We start from the raw sequence: 21998 nt of genomic DNA on the forward strand, positions 1-21998 counted from the left end.
GCTGTGTGCATACCGCAATCTCACAAGAGTGTGTAACTAAAGCCCACTCTACATCCACTAATGTGCACTGCGCAGCCTGCAGCAGAGACTGAGAGAGCTTTTATTGATCCCACCACACACACAACACACACACACACACACACACACACACACACACACACACACACACCACACACACACACACACACACACACACACACACACACACACACACATCACACACACACACAGGGCCAGAGATGGGGGATAGAGGAGGGTTATTAAATAAATGAGGATCCATCTATCTACGCCCTCTCCATTACAACTCCCCCTGCTTCCTACCTCTCCACCCTGAACACGTGAAGGAGGTATCTTCAAAACCTTGATGTCAGAGCAGAGGTGTCGCTTCACTGAGAGAGGGAGAAGATAGAAGTGGACTCGAGAGAGAGAGCAGAGAGAAAGGGATGTGGAGGGAGAGAGGGATGCAAAGAGTGACAGAGAGGCTGAGACGGACTAGGATCGGTGCGCCGGAGAGCAGGCAAGCAGGCTAGCCGTCCGGCCAGGCCGAGCAGTGGCGGTCTTGGGAATTATCGGAGGGGTTATACAATTTCAGGGATGGATGCTGGACAGTGCTGTGGGCTATTCTGGTGCGGAGAGCGGGCGGGAGTAATCCTGGTGGCCGGGAAGCAGCTCTAAATGGCTGCTAATCTCTGTCCSGGGCCACTGTGCACTGTCACCTCGCATCACAGCCTAGCTGGAGAGAGGGAGGGAGAGAGAGAGAAGGGACCTACATGAGCTGGGTCCCTCCCCTCAGAGGGGCCCAGCGGGSCTCATTCAGTCCAGTAACATCTGAACAACAACATCAGCAACTAGAACACAGGCCCATAGTCATAGGAAAGATTATTCACAGATTACGTTGAAAAAGAGACATGCATAGCAACAGATTAAAATGTCTCTACCTCCCCACAATGTTGATAGATGATCTGCACAGCCATATAGGCCTAAACAAACAGTATAACTGCATCCCACTCTGTTATCAGTAAATGACTGTACTATCTGGCCCTATATATCATAATGAATATTCTGTCCTCTCACTGTGTCTCCTGTTCCCAGGCTGATGGCCACATCTAAGCGGCCTCTGAAGGTGTCTGAGGAGCGCGTGCAGATGTACATTCAGCGGAGGAACCAGTACCTGGTCGCCGCCATCACCGACGATGACCATGAGCCTGAGGTGGACCCCTACGCCTTCGAGGACGGGGACGTCAAGTTCTCCTTCTCCGACAAGAAGGACAAAACGGGTGGCGAACGCCAGCCCGGGAAGAAACACAAGGTAGTCCTAAATGTACAACTTGAAAAGAGTAACTGAAAGGTTGAGTAACTGAAAGGGTAAAGAGTAACTGAAAGGTTGCTGGTTTGAATCCCCGAGCCGACTAGGCACAAAAAAACTATCCTGTAAGTCGCTCTAGATAAGAGCGTCTGCTAAGTGACTAAAATTGTACTTGTAACTGGGGCGGCTGAGGCAAATCCTTTCCTCCCCTCGCTGCTGACTCCAACTTGCCACTGTTGTGATGCTCTTTAGGGTCAGGAAGTAGGAAGAGTTCGGTTTAGGGTCACAAGATAAGGCGTCAGCAACCCTACACTGTAAATGTGTCACTAGCTGTATTCTGCCCTCGTTTCCACAAAATCTACTGCTCAGGAAGCCAGCTCCAGCTCCCTTTGTTATCCCAGTAGAGAGATGCCGAAATAGTTTGACTCTGTAATTTCTCATTTTGTTTAGTTTTGTATTTTCCAGCTGCCCCATCTCTCCCTCTACTAGACTGTTGGCTCAGTCTCGCTCTACTAGACTGTGGGCTCAAGTCTCGCTCTACTAAACTGTGGGCTCAAGTCTCGCTCTACTAGCCTGTGGGCTCAGTTTCGCTCTACTAGCCTGTGGGCTCAGTCTCGCTCTACTAGACTGTGGGCTCAAGTCTCGCTCTACTAGCCTGTGGGCTCAAGTCTCGCTCTACTAGCCTGTGGGCTCAGTCTCGCTCTACTAGCCTGTGGGCTCAGTCTCGCTCTTCTAGCTGTGGGCTCAGTTCTGCTCTACTAGCTGTGGGTCTAGTCTCGCTCTGCTGTCTGTGGGCTAGTCTCGCTCTGCTAGCCTTGTGGGCTCAGTCTCGCTCTTAGCTGGGTAGCTGCTGCTAGTGGCTCAGTTCGCTCTGCTAGCCTGTGGGTCAGTCTCGCTCTACTAGCTGTGGGCTCAGTTCGCTCTACTAGACTGTGGGCTCAGTCTCGCTACTAGCTGTGGGCTCAGTCTCGCTCTCTGCTAGGCCTGTGGGCTCAGTCTCGCTCTGCTAGCCTGTGGGCTCAGTCTCACTCTACTAGCCTGTGGGTCAGTCTCGCTCTACTGCTGTGGCTCAGTCTCGCTCTAGTCTAGCTGTGGGCTCAGTCTCGCTCCTACTAGCCTGTGGGCTCAGTCTCGTCTGTAGCTGTGGGTCAGTCTCGCTCTATCTAGCTGTGGGATAGCCTTTGATAGTGTGCTAGTCTCGTCTTAGCCTGTGGGCTCAGTCTCGCTCTACTAGCCTGTGGGTCAGTCTCGTCTAAGCCTGCTCATCGTGTGGGCTCAGTCTTGTCTTAAATATTGTTTTCTCTGTTTAAAACCTGTACCACCTGTTAGCTGTGGAAACGACCGTCAGCATAGGGGGAGGACAGGGGGGAGAGCGTGAATGGGAGTCAGTCCCTGGCAGTCAGCCTCCTGGCCTGCTGCTTCCCTGCCTGTCTGCCTGTGAGGATGCATGTCTGCAGCAGGCTGGCGTGGAGGAGGGGGATGTGCGAGGCGGCTGGGGCTTTAACAGGCCAATAAACTGGCTCACTGAAACGTGCATTTTTAAAATAGCTTTTTTGTTTTATTTCACGAGGGTTGCTGAGTTTTTTTCTTTCCGTTGTGTGTGTGGTGTTGTACTGTGTGTGTGTGTGTGGTTTGTACTGTTGTGGTGTGGTTATTGGTACTGTGTGGTGTGTGGTGTGGTGTTGTACTGTGTGTGGTTGTGGTATTGTATACTGTGTGTGTGTGGTGTTGTACTGTGTGTGTGTGTGTGGTTGTCGTTGTGTGTTGGTGTTGTACTGTGTGTGTGGTGTGTGGTATTTGTACTGTGTGGTGTGGTATTGTACTGTGTGTGTGACTGTGTGTGTGGTGTTGTACTGTGTGTGTGGTGTTGTACTGGTGTGTGGTGTTGTCTGTGTGTGTGTGTGGTATTGTACTGTGTGTGTGGTTTGTTTGTGTGTGTGGTATTGTATGTGTGTGTGGTTGTATGTGTGTGTGTGTGTGTGTGTGTGGTATGTCTGTGTGTGTGTGTGTGTGGGTTTTATGTGTGTTGTGGTATTGTCTGTGTGTGTGTGTGTGGTGTTGTGACTGTGTGTGTGGTATTGTATGTGTGTGTGTGGTATTGTACTGTGTGTGTGTGTGGTATTGTACTGTGTGTGTGTGGTATTGTATGTGTGTGTGTGGTATTGTACTGTGTGGTGTGTGTGGTGATTGTACTGTGTGTGTGTGGTATTGTACTGTTGTGGGTTGCTGCTTGCGCTGCTTCTATCAGGAGTCCCCAGTGGCACTATGTGCAGTGGTGCCACAGTCTGCTGGCTGTGCGCTCTGTTGTGTGTGTGTGGGTGTGTGTGTGTGTGTGTGTGTGTGTGTGTGGTTGTGTGGTGTGTGTGTGTGTGTGTGTGTGTGTGTGTGTGTGTGTGTGTGTGTGTGTGTGTGTTCAGCTACCTCCTCCCCCTCGGTCATGCTTCACACTCCATTGATGATACTGCAAAGTGACAGCCTATCTTTTGTGCACTTTTATGTGTGTGTTCATGAGTGGGTGCGGGCCACAGACTTTCTAGGTAGTGCTATTTGCCAAATTGGTTTATGTTCCCCACCTCCTGAGTTGTCTGTGTGCTGGCAAAGCTTCAAACGTTCTGTAGTTGAACCCTAGAAACTCCTGCCAATTAAATAATATAGCAACTCACCATTAGCAGTGGAGCCGGGCGTACAGCAGCGGCAGAGAAAACAGGAAAGGCAAGTCACTGGTGCTATACTGTGGGCACAATATGAACACCACACTGACTGCCATGTCACTAGTGCTTCCCGTTCGCATTATTTGGCGTCACAGAGTGGAGAGAGAGAGAGAGAGAGAGAGAGAGAGAGAGGAGAGAGAGAGAGAGAGAGAGAGAGAGAGAGAGAGAGAGAGAGAGAGAGAGAGAGAGAGAGAGAGAGAGAGAGAGAGAGAGAGAGAGGAGAGAGAGAGAGAGAGAGAGAGAGAGAGGAGAGAGAAGAGAGAGAGAGAGAGAGAGGAGAAGAGAGAGAGAGAGAGAGAGAGAGAGAGAGAGAGAGAGAGAGCATTCCTCAGCCCAACCCTTGTGTTTGGTTGCATTTTGGCTCGCCGGGTGTGTGCCTGTATCACGGGGGCCCCATCATAAGAGCATACAGCCCTATCACAGAGAGATATTGACAACGTGTAGTGGCATTAGGGCTCCCTCCCTCCCCGGCCTAGGAGGCCATGGCATTTCTCACATACACTGGTAGCCTTGTCTGGAAATCTCATTAGTACAGTCAGTACAGAGACGTTTGTTCGTTCCCCTCTTTTCTCTCTTCTCTCTATTTTTTTAAAGTCTGCCAAAAATAACCTATTCTCAACTGAGACTGAGAGAGCAGAAACAGCTCTCATGAGCTGGAGGCACCTGTGTACTTTCTACAGTACTTTCTCTTATGTTATTTAGTCTGTGTTTATTGTATTATTTTCTTTGCAGTTTCATATAGACTATCTGCTATTGCCTTTTATCCATTATCGATATAATTTTATTGTTTGATCAGCTGTATCCTATTGGTTTTGTTTCTTTGCATTTGTTTTGTGCACAATATTGATCTCTCTCTTTGTCTGTCTCGCTCTCTCGCTATCTGTATCTCCATTTGTTTCTCTCTCTGTCTCTGTCTGTCTCTCTCCCTCTATCTGTGTCTCTCTTTGTTTCTCTCTCTGTCTCTGTCTGTCTCTCTCCCTCTATCTGTATCTCTCTTTGTTTCTCTCTCTGTCTTTCTTTGTTTCTCTCTCTGTCTCACTCTTTGTTTATCTTTCTCTGTTTCTCTCTCTCTCTCTCTCTTTGCTTCTCGCTCGCAGGGGGAGGATGGAGCAGCAGGTCCATCAGATGGTAAGGATCCTGTCTGTCTCTGCTGTACTGTACAACTCTTGGCTCTGTTAGATGACAGGGACATGGCTGTCATTACCTGGGTCAATTACCTGAGTGACAGCAGTAGCAGCCTTTAGTTTGACTTACTGGGGGAGGACAGGTAATGTAATTACATGCACGAGCTCAAAACACCATGTCATTTTAGTCCCGTCCCAATCTGCCATGTCGGTAATTATTACTTGGCGGGAAGGTTATTATTCCAGCCCCAAGAACCTGTTGTTTTTCTGCAAACTCCCAGGTCCTCTGATAAAGCCTGTGCAAATCCTCATCCCTGTGTTTTGAGGGATATTACAGAGTTGAACAGGTGCTGCACCCAGTTTGGGTAAGAACACGGGAACAAATTAATGCTTAAAACAAAGTGCTGCACGTAGCCTACAGATGAATGGTCTGGTTTGTCACATAACTTTCATAGTGCCTTTTTCTCTTGAAAGATTCAGCGGATGATATTGTGCAAATTCATTTATTAATTACAGTTCATGGTTCTTATTGATATATATAATTTTTTTCTTCGAACTGAAAGCCAAACTATCTCTAGAGAAGTTGAAATATCTTCACTCCTAGAAGAGCCTCCAGGCTTCCGTCAGAACGGTCCATTTGGAATGAGAAAAAATGAATTCCGTCCGAAATGTCCAATGGAAAAACAGACATGCTGGGTTAACAATTACATAACCGACGTTCTATAGTAATACTAGTCCCGTGCGAATAGAGCTTATGGTAGCCTTGGATGATGGGGTGAAGCCTGTAGCTTACCACCTGTCTGTCATAGGCTTCTCTCAGCAACAGTAAATGCAATAAGTCAGTCTCAGCCAGAATAGTGTGGGGTATCCATAGCTCACACTGCATATGAATCTTAATGACAGTCTTGTCTAGATCCCTCAGGCATGTAGGTGCATTACTACGTTTCATTGACTTCATTCAGAATTGATTTAGCAGGGTGTTAGAGCGTTCTCACATGTTTACTAGCTATTGAATGCAGCCTCAGGGCCACTTGTAAGACTGCCAGCCTCTGATGTTGAGGTATATATGGGAGTGTTAGAGAGAGCCTGAGCTAGAGGTGGGTTATTTACCTAGCCCTGGTGTTTGTTGTTCCTCTCCCCCCGTCCAGACGCAGCACGGGAAGCAGCAAACGCACGCACTGCGTCCACTAGCCTAATCCACGAGACCGACCTGGCCGTGTCCATCAACGACCTTGACAACCTCTTCAACTCTGATGAGGACGAGCTCACGGTCAGTACGGGGCCTGTGTGTGTGTGTGTGTGCGTGTGCGTGTGCGTGTGCGTGTGCGCGTGTGTGTGAGAGAGTGTGAGAGAGACGAGCATGAACTCGCGGTCAGTGAGGCCTGCCAGCACTACAGCCTGCCCACTGCACTAAACCACAATGAATATCCCATTAGCTAGAGTACCGCCTGGCAAGAGACGCCAAGTGTTTGTGTGTGCGTGCGCATCTTGTGTGTGTTGGTGAGCCAGAATGTTGCATACGTGCAGTACCTCAACGGCTGTGGTTAACACGTCATCCTACAACACATTGCAGTGTAATAGTCTGTTTACACAGGCAGACCAATTCTGATCTGTTGTCCAATTATTGGCAAAAGATTTGATCTGATTGGTCAAAAGACCAATTAGTGGCAAAAATATCAAAATTGGGTTGCCTTTGTAAATGCAGCCATAGTGGCTTAGATTCAGAAAGTATTTTTCCCAGCCTCAAAGATGGATATGGTGGCTTCCAAAGGGCTCTGTTCTGACTCTGGCCCCCACAGAACAGAGCAGTCACAGTCCAACCCCTTCTGTGCTCTGCTATCTCTGGTGACTAGGTGGCTGGGTACCAACTGTGCAACAATACACTGAGGAGTGTAATGTTACAGCCTGTTGACAGGGTTCCCCAACCCATCATTGCAGGGGCTTTGTTGTTGTTGCAGAACTAATGTCATATCAACTTGCTGACTGTCACTGTCCTCAGGTTTCAGATTTGTTTAAATATTGATTTATGTTAGGTTGTGTTATTTTATGTAAACTTTATACAGGTTTGTCTCATTGAGAAAAACTATTTTGCAAGAGATACATGCAATTAAATGTTTTATGTTTTTGTGGATAAACTTCTATGTTTTTAATCTTATTATTGCCATGTTTTTGTTTATATTCAACAGCCTGGTTCCAGACGTGCGGTGAATGGAACAGATAATACATTTGGCAACAAGGAACCAAAGCCAGCCCCTCTTGACCCAGTCTCCTGCATCAGTAAGTCTGCTTCTCACTGCTTTAGACAGAGCTATGGATGTAAGGTCTCACCATCCATGATATCAAAATGATACTTTTAACCATGTTTTGAGGCTATACAGTGTTTGTAAAACATRGGTGTAAAACAAGCTTATATTTTGGGTTCCGATGGGGGTACGACAGTTGAATCCAGCTCATGAGGCATTTCTAAGTTATATTCAATGTGTATATATCATTAATTTATAAGTCCAAAAATGGATGTAGCAATCACAGATTGCTGCTTAAAAGGCCTAAGGATGATATACTGAAAATGTGCTCGAGGCAACTCAAACCCATGCAGAAACTCATCATATAACACTTGGAAAGCACACGCAGTTCATACTAATTCATTCACTAATGAAGCATGAAGCTTCTTCAGTCACTAGTCTCAGCACCCGTTTGCATTCCAGGTTCTTTATGTATCAGGCATCTCAGTAGGAGTGGCGATCTAATATCAGGTCCTCGTGTTCATAATCATCTTATCAGTGGAGGCTGCTGAGGTGAGGATGGCTCATAATACTGTCTGGAACTGAGCGAATGGAAGGGCATCAAACATATGGAAACCATGTGTTTGATGTTGTTGATACTATTCCACTCCTGAAATTACAATGTGCCCGTCCTCCCCAATTAAGGTGCCACCGACCTCCTGTGAATCTTATTAATTATGATCCAAAAGGCTAAACTGATCCTAGATCAGCACTCCTACTCTGAGAAAGGTGATACATACGGCCCAAAAATATGTTGTTTCCCTATGCTGCTCCCCCTTGTGGCAATAACAGTTCTACAACAGTCACTGGCTGTCTGCGTGGCCCTGCTCTACTCCAAACAGACAGCTCTGTGCCTTGGGGCAGGAACAAGTGGCTCATTATCTACCTCTATGTGACTAGTCTATAGCTTTGTGTGTGGAACAAGGTGCTTGTTGCCTCAGCACTTAGACTGTTGAACTGTTGAGCCTCGACTGCCTTTTGACACTTCAGATCTTCAGCTGTTGTTGTCACTGAATGGGAACCTTGATTTATCTCTAGTTTCTCACGGCCTCTCTCTTCTCTATCGCTCTCCCCATCTCTCTCTCTCTTTCTCCATCTCGCTCCACTCTCTCCTACAGGCTCGGCAGACCTGCACCAGATGTTCCCCACTCCCCCCAGCCTGGAGCAGCACATCATGGGCTACTCCCCCATGAACATGGGCAGTAAGGAATACGGCAGCATAGAGGCTGGACAGGGCATGACCAACCTGGACGGTACCTCGTCCCTTGGGGGACACTTCAAGATTGAAGTGGAGGAGGGCTACTGCAGCCCCAAGCCACAGGAAATCACGGTGGGTTTTTGGGCCCTACATTTAAACTTGATCCCCTATCTGACCATGCTTAGGAGTCATGGATAATTCCTCTGTATGGCCTAACTGTCTTTGGCCTAACTGTGCAGTTTCGATAAAGATGAATGTCAAATGAAAACAGAAATCTAAGTCATATCAGTGTAGCAGCCATTGGACTAGTCAGTGTACATACAGGACGTGGTCTCACCCTCCCTGTCTCTCCCCCCCAGGACTTCTCGTTTGTATACCAGCCGGAGCTGTGCCAGGCATTTGTGGGCTGCTCCATGTTTGCCCCCCTGAAGACCCTGCCCAGCCAGTGTCTGCCCCCCATCAAGCTGCCAGAGGAGTGCATCTACAGGCCCAGCTGGACAACAGTGGGCAAACTGGAAATGCTCAACCACCCCCATGTGTCCGCCCTGGCCTACCTCAACAAAGACAGGTAAACACCTGCCATTTCATTGGTGTGTGGCTGTGCATTTTAATTGCTGATATAYTAAATCAAATCAATCAATCTCTATATGAACCACTCATGACCAGGGATATGAGTTGTTCCTGACTGCTAGGGCTAGCTGACTGTCTCAGGACCCTCTCCTCCTAAAGCCTGCGGAACCAGTGGATGTTTTTCCAGCCGCTCGGAGGGTTCTTTACAATTCTTAATGCTTATCTGTGCTGAGGTGTAATTTAGACTTACAGGATACAGGCAGACAAACACACACACTGGCTGGCACGCATGTGTACGCATGGGGAGAGGTGGAGGACACTCTGAGGAGCCTGTTCCATTCCTCATGCATGGCTGATTGATACAGAACAGAGGAGTGTAGAGAGCATGGTGATTGATACAGAACAGAGGAGTGTAGAGAGCATGGTGATTGATACAGAACAGAGGAGTTAGAGAGCTGGTGATTGATACAGAACGAGGAGTGTAGAGAGCATGGTGATTGATACAGAACAGAGGAGTGTAGAGAGCATGGTGATTGACTACAGAACAGAGGAGTGTAGGAGAGCATGGTGATTGATACAGAACAGAGGAGTGTTAGAGAGCATGGTGATTTGATACAGAACAGAGGAGTGTAGAGAGCATGGTGATTGATACAGAACAGAGGAGTGTAGACGAGCATGGTGATTGATACAGAACAGAGGAGTGTAGAGAGCATGGTGATTGATACAGAACAGAGGAGTGTAGAGAGCAGGTTGATACAGAACAGAGGGAGTGTAGAGAGCATGGTGATTGAACAGAACAGAGGAGTGTAGAGAGCATGGTGATTGATACAGAACAGAGGAGTGTAGAGAGCATGGTGATTGATACAGAACAGAGGAGTGTAGAGAGCATGGTGATTGATACAGAACAGAGGAGTGTAGAGAGCATGGTGATTGATACAGAACAGAGGAGTGTAGGAGAGCATGGTGATTGATTCAGAACAGAGGAGGTAGAGAGCATGGTGATTGATACAGAACAGAGGAGTGTAGAGAGCATGGTGATTGATACAGAACAGAGGAGTGGTAGAGCATGGTGATTGTACAGAACAGAGGAGTGTAGAGAGCCATGGTGATTGATACAGAACAGAGGAGTGGTAGAGAGCATGGTGATTGATACAGAACAGAGAGTGTAGAGAGCATGGTGATTGATACAGAACAGAGGAGTGTAGAGAGCATGGTGATGATACAGAACAGAGGAGTGTAGAGAGCATGGTGATTGATGCAGAACAGAGGAGTGTAGGAGAGCATGGTGATTGATCAGAACAAGGGAGTGTAGAGAGCATGGTGATTGATACAGAACAGAAGAGTGTAAGAGAGCATGTGATTGATACAGAACAGAGGAGTGTAGAGAGCATGGTGATTGATACAGACAGAGAGAGTGTAGAGAGCATGGTGATGTACAGAACGAGGATGTGAGACATGGTGATTGAATACAGAACAGAGGAGTGTAGAGAGCATGGTGATTGATACAGAGGAGATGAGTGTAGAGAGCATGGCGATTGATACAGAACAGAGGAGTTGTAGAGAGCATGGTGATTGATACAGAACAGAGAGTGTAGAGAGCATGGTGATTGATACAGACAGAGGAGTGTAGAGAGCATGGTGAATTGATACAGAAAGAGGAGTGTAGAGAGCATGGTGATTGATACAGAAACAGAGGATGTTAGAGAGCATGGTGATTGATACAGAACAGAGGATGTTAAGAGAGCATGGTGATTGATACAGAACAGAGGGTGAGAGAGCATGGTGATTGATACAGAACAAGAGAGTGTAGAGAGCATGGTGATTGAACAGAACAGAGGAGTGTAGAGAGCATGTGATGGATGCGAGAGTGAGAGGCATGTGATACAGAACAGAAGAGTGTAGAGAGCATGGTGATTGATACAGAACAGAGAGTGTAGAGAGCATGGTGATTGATGCAGAACAGAGGAGATGAGTGTAGAGAGCATGGTGATTGATACAGAACAGGAGGAGTGTAGAGAGCATGTTGATTGATACAGAACAGAGAGTGTAGAGAGCATTGGTGATTGATTACAAGAGGAGATGAGTGTAGAGAGCATGGGTTGATACAAACAGAGGAGAGGTAGAGAGCATGGTGATTGATACAGAACAGAGGAGTGTAGAGAGCATTGTGAAATTGATAACAGACAGAGGAGTGTAGAGAGAGCATGGTGATTGATACAGAACAGAGGAGTGTAGAGAGCATTGGGTGATTGCATACAGAAAGAGGAGTGTAGAGAGCATGGTGATTGATCAGAACAGAGGAGAGTGTAGAGAGCATGGTGATTGATACAGAACAGAGAGTGTAGAGGAGCATGGTGATTGATACAGAACAGAGGAGTGTAAGAGATGGTGATTGATACAGAACAGAGGATGTGTTAGGAGAGCATGGCATTGATACAGAACAGAGGAGAGTAGAGAGCATGGGATTGATACAGAACAGAGGAGTGTAGAGAGCCATGGTGATTGATACAGAACAGAGGAGTGTAGAGAGGCATGGTTTGATACAGAAAGAGGAGTGTAGAGAGCATGGCGATTGATACAGAACAGAGGAGTGTAGAGAGCATGGTGATTGATACAGAAACAGAGGAGTGTAGAGAGCATGGTGATTGATACAGAAACAGAGGAGTGTAGAGAGCATGTGATTGATACAGGAACTTAGAGCTGTGACGTTGGTTGAATTCACTTCTTGCTTGTTCGGGGATGAGGAGGGGGCCCTGCCTCCTTAGCTAGGGGTGGTGTAGAGTGGTATAGAGGGCGTTGTAGAGTGGTATAGAGGGGTGTAGAGGGGGGTTTAGAGTGGTATAGAGGGGGGTATAGAGTGTGTATAGAGCGGGGGTGCTTATGATGATATAGAAGTGGTATTAGGGGGGTATAGAGGTGGTTAGAGGGGGGGGGGGTGTAGAGTGGTATTATGAGGGCAGTGTAGGTGGTATACGAGGGAGTATAGAGGGCAGTTAAGTGGGATGTGAGAGTGGTATAGAGGTAGGGGTTAGAGGTGGTATAGAGTGGGGTGTGATGGTATGAGGGCGGTATAGCTGGTATAGGAGGGGGGTGTAGATGGCGATTAGAGTGGTATAGAGGCGGTGTAGAGTGCGTATAGAGGGGGGTATAGAGTGGGATGTTAGAGTGGTATAGAGGGCGGTGTTAGAGTGGTATAGAGAGGGCGTATATGAGGGGTGGTATAGGAGTGGTATAGAGGGGGGTGGAGAGTTGGGATGTAGGAGTGGTATAGACGGGCAGTTGTAAAGTGGGAGTATGTAGAGTGGATAGAGGGCGGTGTAGAGTGGTTAATAGAGGGCGGTGTGACGTGGTTATATGAGGGGGGTGGTAGAGTGGGTGTAGTGGTATAGAGGGCGGTGTAGAGTGGTATAGAAGGGGGGGTTAGAGGGGGGTAAGAGTGGTATAGAGGGGGGGTAGAGGGATATAGGATGATGGGTATAGAGGGCAGGGAGTGTGAGAGTTGGTAGATGGAGTGTATAGAGTGAGTTATGAGGAGTTAGAGTTGGCATAGTAGCAGTGTAGGGATTAGAAGGGTCAGGGCGTGTAGAGTGGTATAGTGGGGGTGTAGAGTGGTATTAGAGGGCGGTTGTTAGAGTGGTATATGAGGCGCGGGTGTAGAAGTGGTGTAGAGGCGGATGTAGAGTGTATAGAGGGGGTGTAGAGTGTATAGAGGAGGGGTGTAGAAGTGGTTAAGAGGTGGTGTTAAGGTGGTATAGAGGGGGTGTAGAGGGGGATGTAGAGTGGTATAGGAGGGGCAAGTGTGTAGAGTGTATAAGAGGGGGTTTAGAGGGGGGATGTTAGAGTGGTATAGAGGGCATTTAGAGTGGTATAGAGGGCAGTGTAGAGGGTATAGAGGGCAGTGTTAGAGTGGGAATGTGAGTGGTATAGAGCGGTGTTGTAGAGTGTGTGATAGTGGGGGGTAGAGTGGTATAGAGGGCGGTTGTAGAGTGGTATAGAGGCGGTGTGAGTGGGTATAGAGGGCGGTGTAGAGTGGTGGGTGTACGAGGGTTATAGGGGGTGTAGAGTGGTATAGAGGGGTGGTAGAGTGTATAGAGGGTGGTGTAGAGGTGGTATGAGGGTAGACGGTTGGGGGTGTAGAGGGGGATGTAGAGTGGTATAGAGGGCAAGTGTAGAGTGGTAATAGAGGGGGGTTTGAGGGGGATTGTAAGTGGATAGAGGGCAGTTGTAGAGTGAGGTATGAGGGCGGTATAGAGTGGTAAAGAGGGTTAAGGGGGATGTGTAGAGTGGTATAGGTGGTGGTAGAGGTGTATAGAGGCGGGGTGTTAGAGGGGATGTAGAGTGTATAGAGGGCAGTGTTTAGAGTGGTATATGGGGGGTTTAGAGGGGGATGTAGTGGTTATAGAGGGCAGTGTAGTGTGGTATAGAGGCGGTGTAGATGGTTATAAGGGGAATGTAGGGTGGTGTAGAGGGCATGTAAGAGTGGTATTAGAGTGGGTGTTAAGGAGTGGTATTAGGAGGGGGTTGTAGAGTGGTAAGAGGGGGGTGTAGAGTGGTAATAGATGGGGGTTAGAGTGGTAAGAGGGGGTGTAGAGGGGGATTGTGAGAGCTGGTATAGGGGCTGGCGTAAGGGTAGGTATAAGAGTGTAAGTGGTATAGAGGGGGTGTGAGGAGTGGTATAGAGGGGGTGATAGAGTGGGTATAGAGGGTGTAGAGGGGGATGTAGAGTGGTATAAGGGGGTGTAGAGTGGTATAGAGGGCAGTGTATGAGGGATAGAGTGGTATAAGAGGGGGGTAGATGGATTAGAGGTGGAGTGTAGAGTGTATAAGAGGGCAGTGTAGAGGGGTATAGAGGGCAGTGTAGGAGTGGGATGTAGAGTGCTATAAGATTATACAAAACATCGCCCAAGATGTTCAAGTTCATAAATGCCAGCAGGGTCAAATAATAATAATCACAGTAGTTGTCGAGGGTGCAACAGGTCAGCACCTCAGGATAAATGTCAGTTGGCTTTTCATTGCCAATCATTCAGAGTATCTTCTACCGCTCCTGCTGTCTCTAGAGAGTTGAAACAGCAGGTCTGGGACAGTAGCACGTCGGTGAAACAGCTGCAGGCAGAACAGTTGAAACTGGAGCACCAGAACGCCAGGTGGACTGGGACAGCAAGGATCATCAGGCCAGGTAGTCCTGAGGCATGGTCCTAGGGCTCAGGTCCTCCGGAAGAGAGAAAGAAAGAGAGAATTAGAGGAGAGCTTTACTTAAATTCCACACAGGACACCGGATAAGACAGGATAAATACTCCAGATATAACAGACTGACCCTAGCCCCCCGACACAAAAACTACTGCCAGCATAATTACTGGAGCTTGAGACAGGAGAAGTCAGGAGACACTGTGACCCCATCCGACGATACCCCCGGACAGGGCCAAACAGGCAGAGATATAATGCAGGCAAACTTACATATTACCTAATTTCTACCAGCATGTCACATGTGCAACCAGAGGGGGAAAAATCTGACCACCTGTACTCCACACAGAAACGCGTTACAAAGCTCTCCCTCACCCATCCATTTGGCAAATCTGACAATAATTCTATCCTCCTAAATTCCTGCTTACAAGCTAAAACTAATGCAGGAATACCGATGACTCGCTCAATACGAAGTGGTCAGATGACGCGGATGCTACGCTACAGGATTGTTTTTGCTAGCATATTCTGGAATATGTTCCGGGATTCATCCAATGGCATTGAGGAGTTACACCACCTCAGTCACCGGCTTCATCAATAAGTGCATCGATGACGTCGTCCCCACAGTGACCGTACGTACATATCTCAACCAGAAGTCATGGATTAAAGGCAACATCCGCATCGAGCTAAAGGCTAGAGCTTCTGCATTCAAGAGTAGGACACTAATCCGGATCCTTATAAAAAAATCTGGCTACGCCCTCAGACGAACCATCTTACAGGCAAAGCGTCAATACAGGTGTCACGATCGTCTTCTGGTGAAAGAGAGGACCAAGGCGCAGCGTGATACGAATACATCTTTTCCTTTTATTTAGAGAAGATGAACACGAAACGAAACACTTTTACAAACTAACAAAAAAAAAAAAAAACGACCGTGAAGCTACAAAACGAAAGTGCAGACACAAGCTACTAACGTTGACATAGACAATTACCCACCACCTGTCTAATGCCTATGGCTGCCTTAAATATGGCTCCAATCAGAGACAACGATAGACAGCTGTCTCTGATTGAGAACCACTCAGGCAACCATAGACATACCTAGACACCTACACTGAACACAACCCCATAAACTCTACCAAAACCCCCTAGACACTACAAACACCCTCGACTAGACAAAAACACACAAACATCCCCCATGTCACACCCTGACCTAACTAAAATAATAAAGAAAACTAAGATAACTAAGGCCAGGTGTGACAACAGGATTAAGATAGAACGGGTGTAGTAGGATTCAGATGCTCGTTGGATGTGGAAGGGCTTGAAAACTATTACGGACTACAAAGGAAAACCCAACCGCGAGCTGCCCAGTGAGGTAAGCCTACCAGACAAGCTAAATGCCTTTTATGCTCGCTTCAAGGCAAGCAACACTGARGTATGCATGAGAGCACCAGCTGTTCCGAACAACTGTGTGATAACGCTCTCGGTAGCCGATGTGAGCAAGACCTTTAAATAGGTCAACATTCACAAARCCGCAGGGCCAGACGGATTACCAGGACGTATACTCAAAGCATGCGCGGACCAACTGGCAAGTGTCTTCACAGACATTTTCAACCTCTCCCTGAGTCTGTAATACCTATATGTTTCAAGCAGACCACCATAGTCCCTGTGCCCAAGGAAGCGAAGGTAACCTGCCTAATTGATTAATTGACGCATAGCATTCACGTCAGTAGCCATGAAGTGCTTTGAAAGGCTGGTCATGAGGCTCACATCAACAGCATCATCCCGGATACCCTAGACCCACTCCAATTCGCGTACTGCCCGAACAGATCCACAAATGATGCAATCGCACTCCACACTGCCCTTTTCCACCTGGACAAAAGGAACACCTATGTGAGAATGCTGTTTATTGACTACAGCTCAGCGTTCAACACCATAGTGCCCTCAAAGCTCATCAGGACCCTGGGACTGAACACCTCCCTCTGCAACTGGATCCTGGACTTCCTGAATGCCCCCCCCCCCCCCCCCAAGGTGGTAAGGGAAGGCAACAACACGTCTGCCATGCTGATCCTTAGTCCCCTCCTGTACTCCCTGTTCACCCACGACTGCGAAACACGACTCCAACACCATCATTAAGTTTTCTGACGACACAGTGGTAGGCCTGATCACCGACAACAAAGAGACACCCTATAGGGAGGAGGTCAGAGACCTGGCAATGTGGTGCCAGGACAACAACCTCTCCTTCAATGTGAGCCCAACAAAGGAGCTGATCGTGGACTACAGGAAAAAGCGGGCCGAACAGTTCCCCATTAACATCGACGGGGCTGTAGTGGAGCGGGTTGAGAGTTTCAAATGGCCACCCGGACTATTTACATTGACCCCCCCAAATATATTTTTACACTGCTGCCACTCGCTGTTTATTAGCTATGCATAGTCACTTTACCCCTACCTACATGTACAAATTACCTCGACTAACCTGTACCCCCTGTATGTAGCCTCGCTATTGTTGTTTTGTGTTACTTTTTATTATTTATTTTTTATTAATTAGTATATTTAGTAAATATTTTATTTTTCTTGAACTGCATTGTTGGTTAAGGGCTTGTAAGTAAGCATTTCACGGTAAGGTTTACAGCTGTTGTATTCAAAGCATGTTGTATTCGACGCATGTGATTTGAATTAAAATTAAGAATAACATTTTTTATGAATTTTTACCATAAAGCCAATTTCTTTCTTTACAGCTGGCCCATCTAGCGGAAATCACTCCGTTCTGTCTTCAGGGCAAGATTCATGACAATAAACATCAACCTGCCAAAAATATAGTCGTTTCTCTCACAGAGGGGCTGCTTGAAATGGCAGTGCATTTGCATACCCCGACAGGCAGCCAGTTGTCTCTGCTTGTTTGTTTACCATTCCTCCTTCTGATGTTAGTTTTTTACCTCTGCCTTGTAATGGAGGTTCAGTGGGTACTGGAATGTATTGTTGATTGTTTTGTTACAATATACTGAGCACTGCTTTGTTGTTGTGTTTTGAATCAAACTCTAGCATATTGTCCCAACAGGCTGTGTTGTGTGACTGACTCCTCTCTTCTCTCTGTCACAGTAACATCCCCAGTGTGGGCAGTGCCATGGGACCAGGACTACAGCCAGAGCTACACACCCCAGACCCATACGCCCTTCATGTCCAACAGTGCCCCCCCAGCAACAGTGGCACGGCATCCTGCCCTCACCGGCCACCCCGCGCTGTTCTCCGCCCCCCACACCACGCACTCCCCGTACCCCACGCACCCCCAGAGACCCGCCAGTGTCCAGGGCTTCGCTTAAGACGAGAACTCAGACCTCTACTCGCCTGCCTCCACCCCCTCCACCTGTCGACCTCTCAACTTCAGTGGAGCCAGCCACCGTGCCCTCCATCCCCGAGGCCGCACAGCCTCTTACGTCACCCTCATCCTCGTCTGAGGTCCGTCATGAACCTCTTCAAGGACTCAACTTCGACAGCTGCTGCATCTGCGTGTGCAACATGAACATCAAGGGGGCCGACGTGGGTGTGTACCTGAGCGACCCCACGGGAGAGGCCAGTACCCTGCACCTGCGGCTTCAGCGCTGTGGTCAACCGCCGCTACGGCAACGGCTCGGGCCTCTTCCTGGAGGACGAGCTGGACATCATCGGACGCGACTCGGACGTCAGCCGCGAAGCGGAGAAGCGCTTTGAGGCCCTGCGACAACATTCGCTGGAGAGGACGGGTGGAGGAGGGAGGGGGAGAGGGGTACCAGACGAACTGATCTTACTGCTACAGGACAGTGCACCAACCCCTTCTCACCCATGGCTGCGAATGGAGCCTGACAGCCTGGCAGCCGGCGGCCGGGGTTGCCAGTGCGGCCGTGGTTGAAGGGTGGAGGAGAGGGACTAACCACAGTGACGCTACATGGCTCTGGAGCACGGCGCCAGTTTCCATGGACAACATGTCAGGAGCCAGGGTGGACGAGGCCCTGGTTCAAGAGCATCCTGTCTACACCACTGGTCCAAACAAACGGTAAGGAAAAGCACCCTTTTTGTTGTTCTAACACATTCAAGTCATGTGTCTTAATAATAATTGTTCTTGGCGTTGGCCCTGTAGAGCTTTCAGTTGGCTAACATAACTAACCAATATAAACCAGTCCTGTTCATTTCCCTGACAGTTATCAGAATTTGCTATCTTTATGTGTCGTCAGATGCTTCTGTGTGTTTCTCTTTCTACTGTCCTCCCCCTCTCCCAGCCGGTGGACGTCAGTGCTCTGTGTGTTTCTCTTCTAACTGCTCCTTCCCCCTCTCCCAATCGGTGGACTCAGTGCTCTGTGTGTTCTCTTTCTAACTGTCCTCCCCCTCTCCCCAGCGGTGGACGTCAGTGCTCTGTGTGTTCTCTTTCTAACTGTCCTCCCCCTCTCCCCAGCGGTGGACGTCAGTGCTCTGTGCTCTCAGGACGTGTTGCGGGTGCTGCTCTCTCTCCAGCCTGTACTCCAGGATGCCATCCAGAAGAAGAGGACGGTGCGCTCCTGGGGCGTTCAGGGACCCCTCACCTGGCAGCAGTTCCACAAGATGGCTGGACGGGGCTCCTACGGTAAGCCACCAGCTCCAAGAGCCACTGGCTTACACAGGCAGATGCGACGTAGCCTGTGTTTGCAGGCAGATCAGTAGTTATCTCAGTCACACTGCTATAGTCCAGATGTCAGCTCAGTGGGAAGGCTGTTGTGATGGGTTCACTTTGGGCTCTCAACCCTTCTCTGTGAATGTGACAGGTGGCAACGCTGGCTTGTTTAAAGCCCTAATCTAGTCTCATTTTCACCTCATTTAACACATGATTTATTTAACAAAAGGCACATCTCAATAGGTGGTCCAGGTAAGTCATGACATGGCACAAGTGGGGGTGGTGGGGGCGGGGCGGGGCTGGGTGGGCGGACGTTTCCTCTTTTGTTCTCTATTGCTCCTCTACCATCAGACCAACTCCTTGAAGTTTGCAGTTGTGTCTAAAAAACACCATTTTGCTAAAAAAATATGTTTTATCCTTTAGTGTGTCTACTTTACTGTTTGTTTTTTTTTTCACCTTTATTTAACCAGGTAGGCCAGTTGAGAACAAGTTCTCATTTACAACTGCGTCCTGGCCAAGATAAAGCAAAGCAGTGCGACAAAAGCAAACAACACAGAGATACACATAAACAAACGTACAGTCAATAACACAATAAAAAAAACTCTATGTATTTCTACATAGATTCTATGTATTCTATGTATTTATACTTGGGATATCACKTTTCAACAGAAAAAGTTTTKKGGTTTTTTTATCGCTGGAGGATGACTAAGTACTTAATCCCTCTCTTCTCCCTCTCCTCTCCTCCCTTCCGTTCCCCCGCCCATCCTCTCCTGCCTCTCCTCCCTTCTCCCCCCTCCTTCCCCCCATCAGGCACAGATGAGTCTCCAGAGCCCCTGCCCATCCCAACCTTCCTGGTGGGTTATGAGTATGACTTTGTGGTGCTGTCTCCATTCGGCCTGCCCTACTGGGAGAAGCTGCTGCTGGACCCCTTTGGCTCCCACAGGGACGTGGGCTACCTGGTGGTCTGTCCCGACAACGAGGCCCTGCTCCAGGGGGCTAAGAGCTTCTTCAGGGACCTCACCGCCGTCTACGAGGTGAGGCTGGAGAACGTCAACAACTGTCCATTTATCATGCAAGAGAGTGGGCATCTTRGACAGCTGAAGCAACCACCTTTTTGGAGTTGCCTGGTCCCAGATCTTGTGTTTTTCATGACAATGACCCATTGGAGTTGACCATAGGAGTTAGGGGTTAAGAGCATATGACCATAAATGCAAGAATGCACAAATAGATTGGGGACCAGGCTAGGGTTGGGGTCAGATGCGTTTTAATTTTGGATATGAAACATTTACAAATTCCTATTTGAAAACAAAGGTCACTTTTCAATTCTTCAATGAAATAGAATTGACCCAGACCTTACTAGACGCTTACTGACTTGCCTATTTAAATTAAAAAATGTAAAAACATACTAGACGCTTACAACCCAGCCTACTGTAAAAAAGAAAAAAAAAAGAAGGTCTGTCTACTCCATTTCCTTACCATTCCTTATTGCCTCGACATCAAGTCACTCAGTCACTCCTGTGCTGTTGTCTAACTATTCATCCAACCCTCCTCTCCCTCCATGTTCCCTGCAGTCATGTCGTCTGGGCCAGCACCGGCCAATCTCAAAAGGTCACCCGGACGGCATCGTGAGAGTGGGCGGATCGGCTGCTAAGAAGCTAGCGGAGCAGCCCGTCAGCGATTGGTTCATCAAGGCTGCCAGCGGCAACAGCGATGCCTTCGCCAAACTCAAGCTCTATGCACAAGTCTGCCGCCACGACCTCGGTAGGTTCCAATGACGACACAGGTGGGGAATTGGTCGGGCTCAGGCCTTTCTGTACCCCCCATGCCCATATACCCAAGGCTTTAGAAGATCAAAAAGACTATTTTTGGATTCTAAAAGGATCTTGTTTATCTAAAAGGTTTGTTGTAGCGGATGCTGACTAAAGTGTAATGCTAGTTTGTTTAGATGGCTTATAAATGCAGATTTTCTCTGTGCTCCTGTCTCTGCCATCAGCTCCATACCTCGCCGCACAGCCTTTAGACAGCTCCCTCCTCACACAGCCCACGCCTCCTCCTGCCACCAACCAATCCTCATCCACACAATCCTCTGGCTCCTCCTCCACCACCTCGGCTTGCCCCCAAAACTCAGCGACCCCCTCCCTCCCCAACAACAGCAACAACAGCAGCAGCGTGCCTAGTAACAACACTGGTGTAGCCAACAGTGCCAACAGCACGGCGTCGTCAGGGAGCCAGCCCAGCAGTGGGGTGCAGTCTGCCAAGCCCAGCTCCTTCCCTCCCTTTGGGACCATGAGCATGCAGAACCAGGGCCAGGGTGGTGGCACCCAGGGAGGGCAGCTGGGACAGCAGGCTGGTTCCCAGAACACAGGACTCCCCGGGGGGGACTCAGCCAGCCAGGCCCAGGCACCCACTGAACCCCTTGAGAGGTAGGTACAACACCGGGCCTGAATTCACTCATGTACACACACACACACACACACACACACAGTGCCCGGAGCGAAACCCCATTCCTTGTCCTAACTCCCTCTCTCTCTTGTCCTCCTCTCCAGCACCATGGAGCGAGAGAAGGTGGGTGTGCCGACGGATGGAGAATCTCATGCCATAACGTACCCCCCGGCCATCGTGGTGTACATCGTGGACCCCTTCACCTATGAGGAGCCTGAGGCGGGGTCCAGTGTGTGGACCCTGGGCCTGCTGCGCTGCTACCTGGAGATGCTCCAGTTCCTCCCACCACACATCCGCAACGCAAACTCTGCTCTGTACAGGTAACCTCAACACAGTCTGTCTCTGTAAGGTAACCTCAACACAACTGTCTGTCTCTGTACAGGTAACCTCAAACACAACTCTGTCTCTGTACAGTAACCCTCAACACAAGTCTGTCTCTGTACAGGTACCTCAACACAAACTCTTTCTACTGTTACAGGTAACCTCAACACAACTCTGTCTCTGTACAGGTAACCTCAAACACAAGTCTGTCTCTGGACAGGTAACCTCAACACAAGTCTGGTCTCTGTACA

The 21998-nt window shown here is 48.5% G+C and overlaps 1 pseudogene; it reads left to right on the forward strand.

Moving 5' to 3' along the window:
- LOC111950517 (mediator of RNA polymerase II transcription subunit 13-like) overlaps nt 1–21998 on the forward strand; it is a 167437-nt pseudogene that overhangs the window by 131117 nt on the left and 14322 nt on the right.

This window comes from Salvelinus sp. IW2-2015, linkage group LG23 (assembly GCF_002910315.2).
Source record: "Salvelinus sp. IW2-2015 linkage group LG23, ASM291031v2, whole genome shotgun sequence".
In the NCBI taxonomy this organism is placed as follows: domain Eukaryota; kingdom Metazoa; phylum Chordata; class Actinopteri; order Salmoniformes; family Salmonidae; genus Salvelinus; species Salvelinus sp. IW2-2015.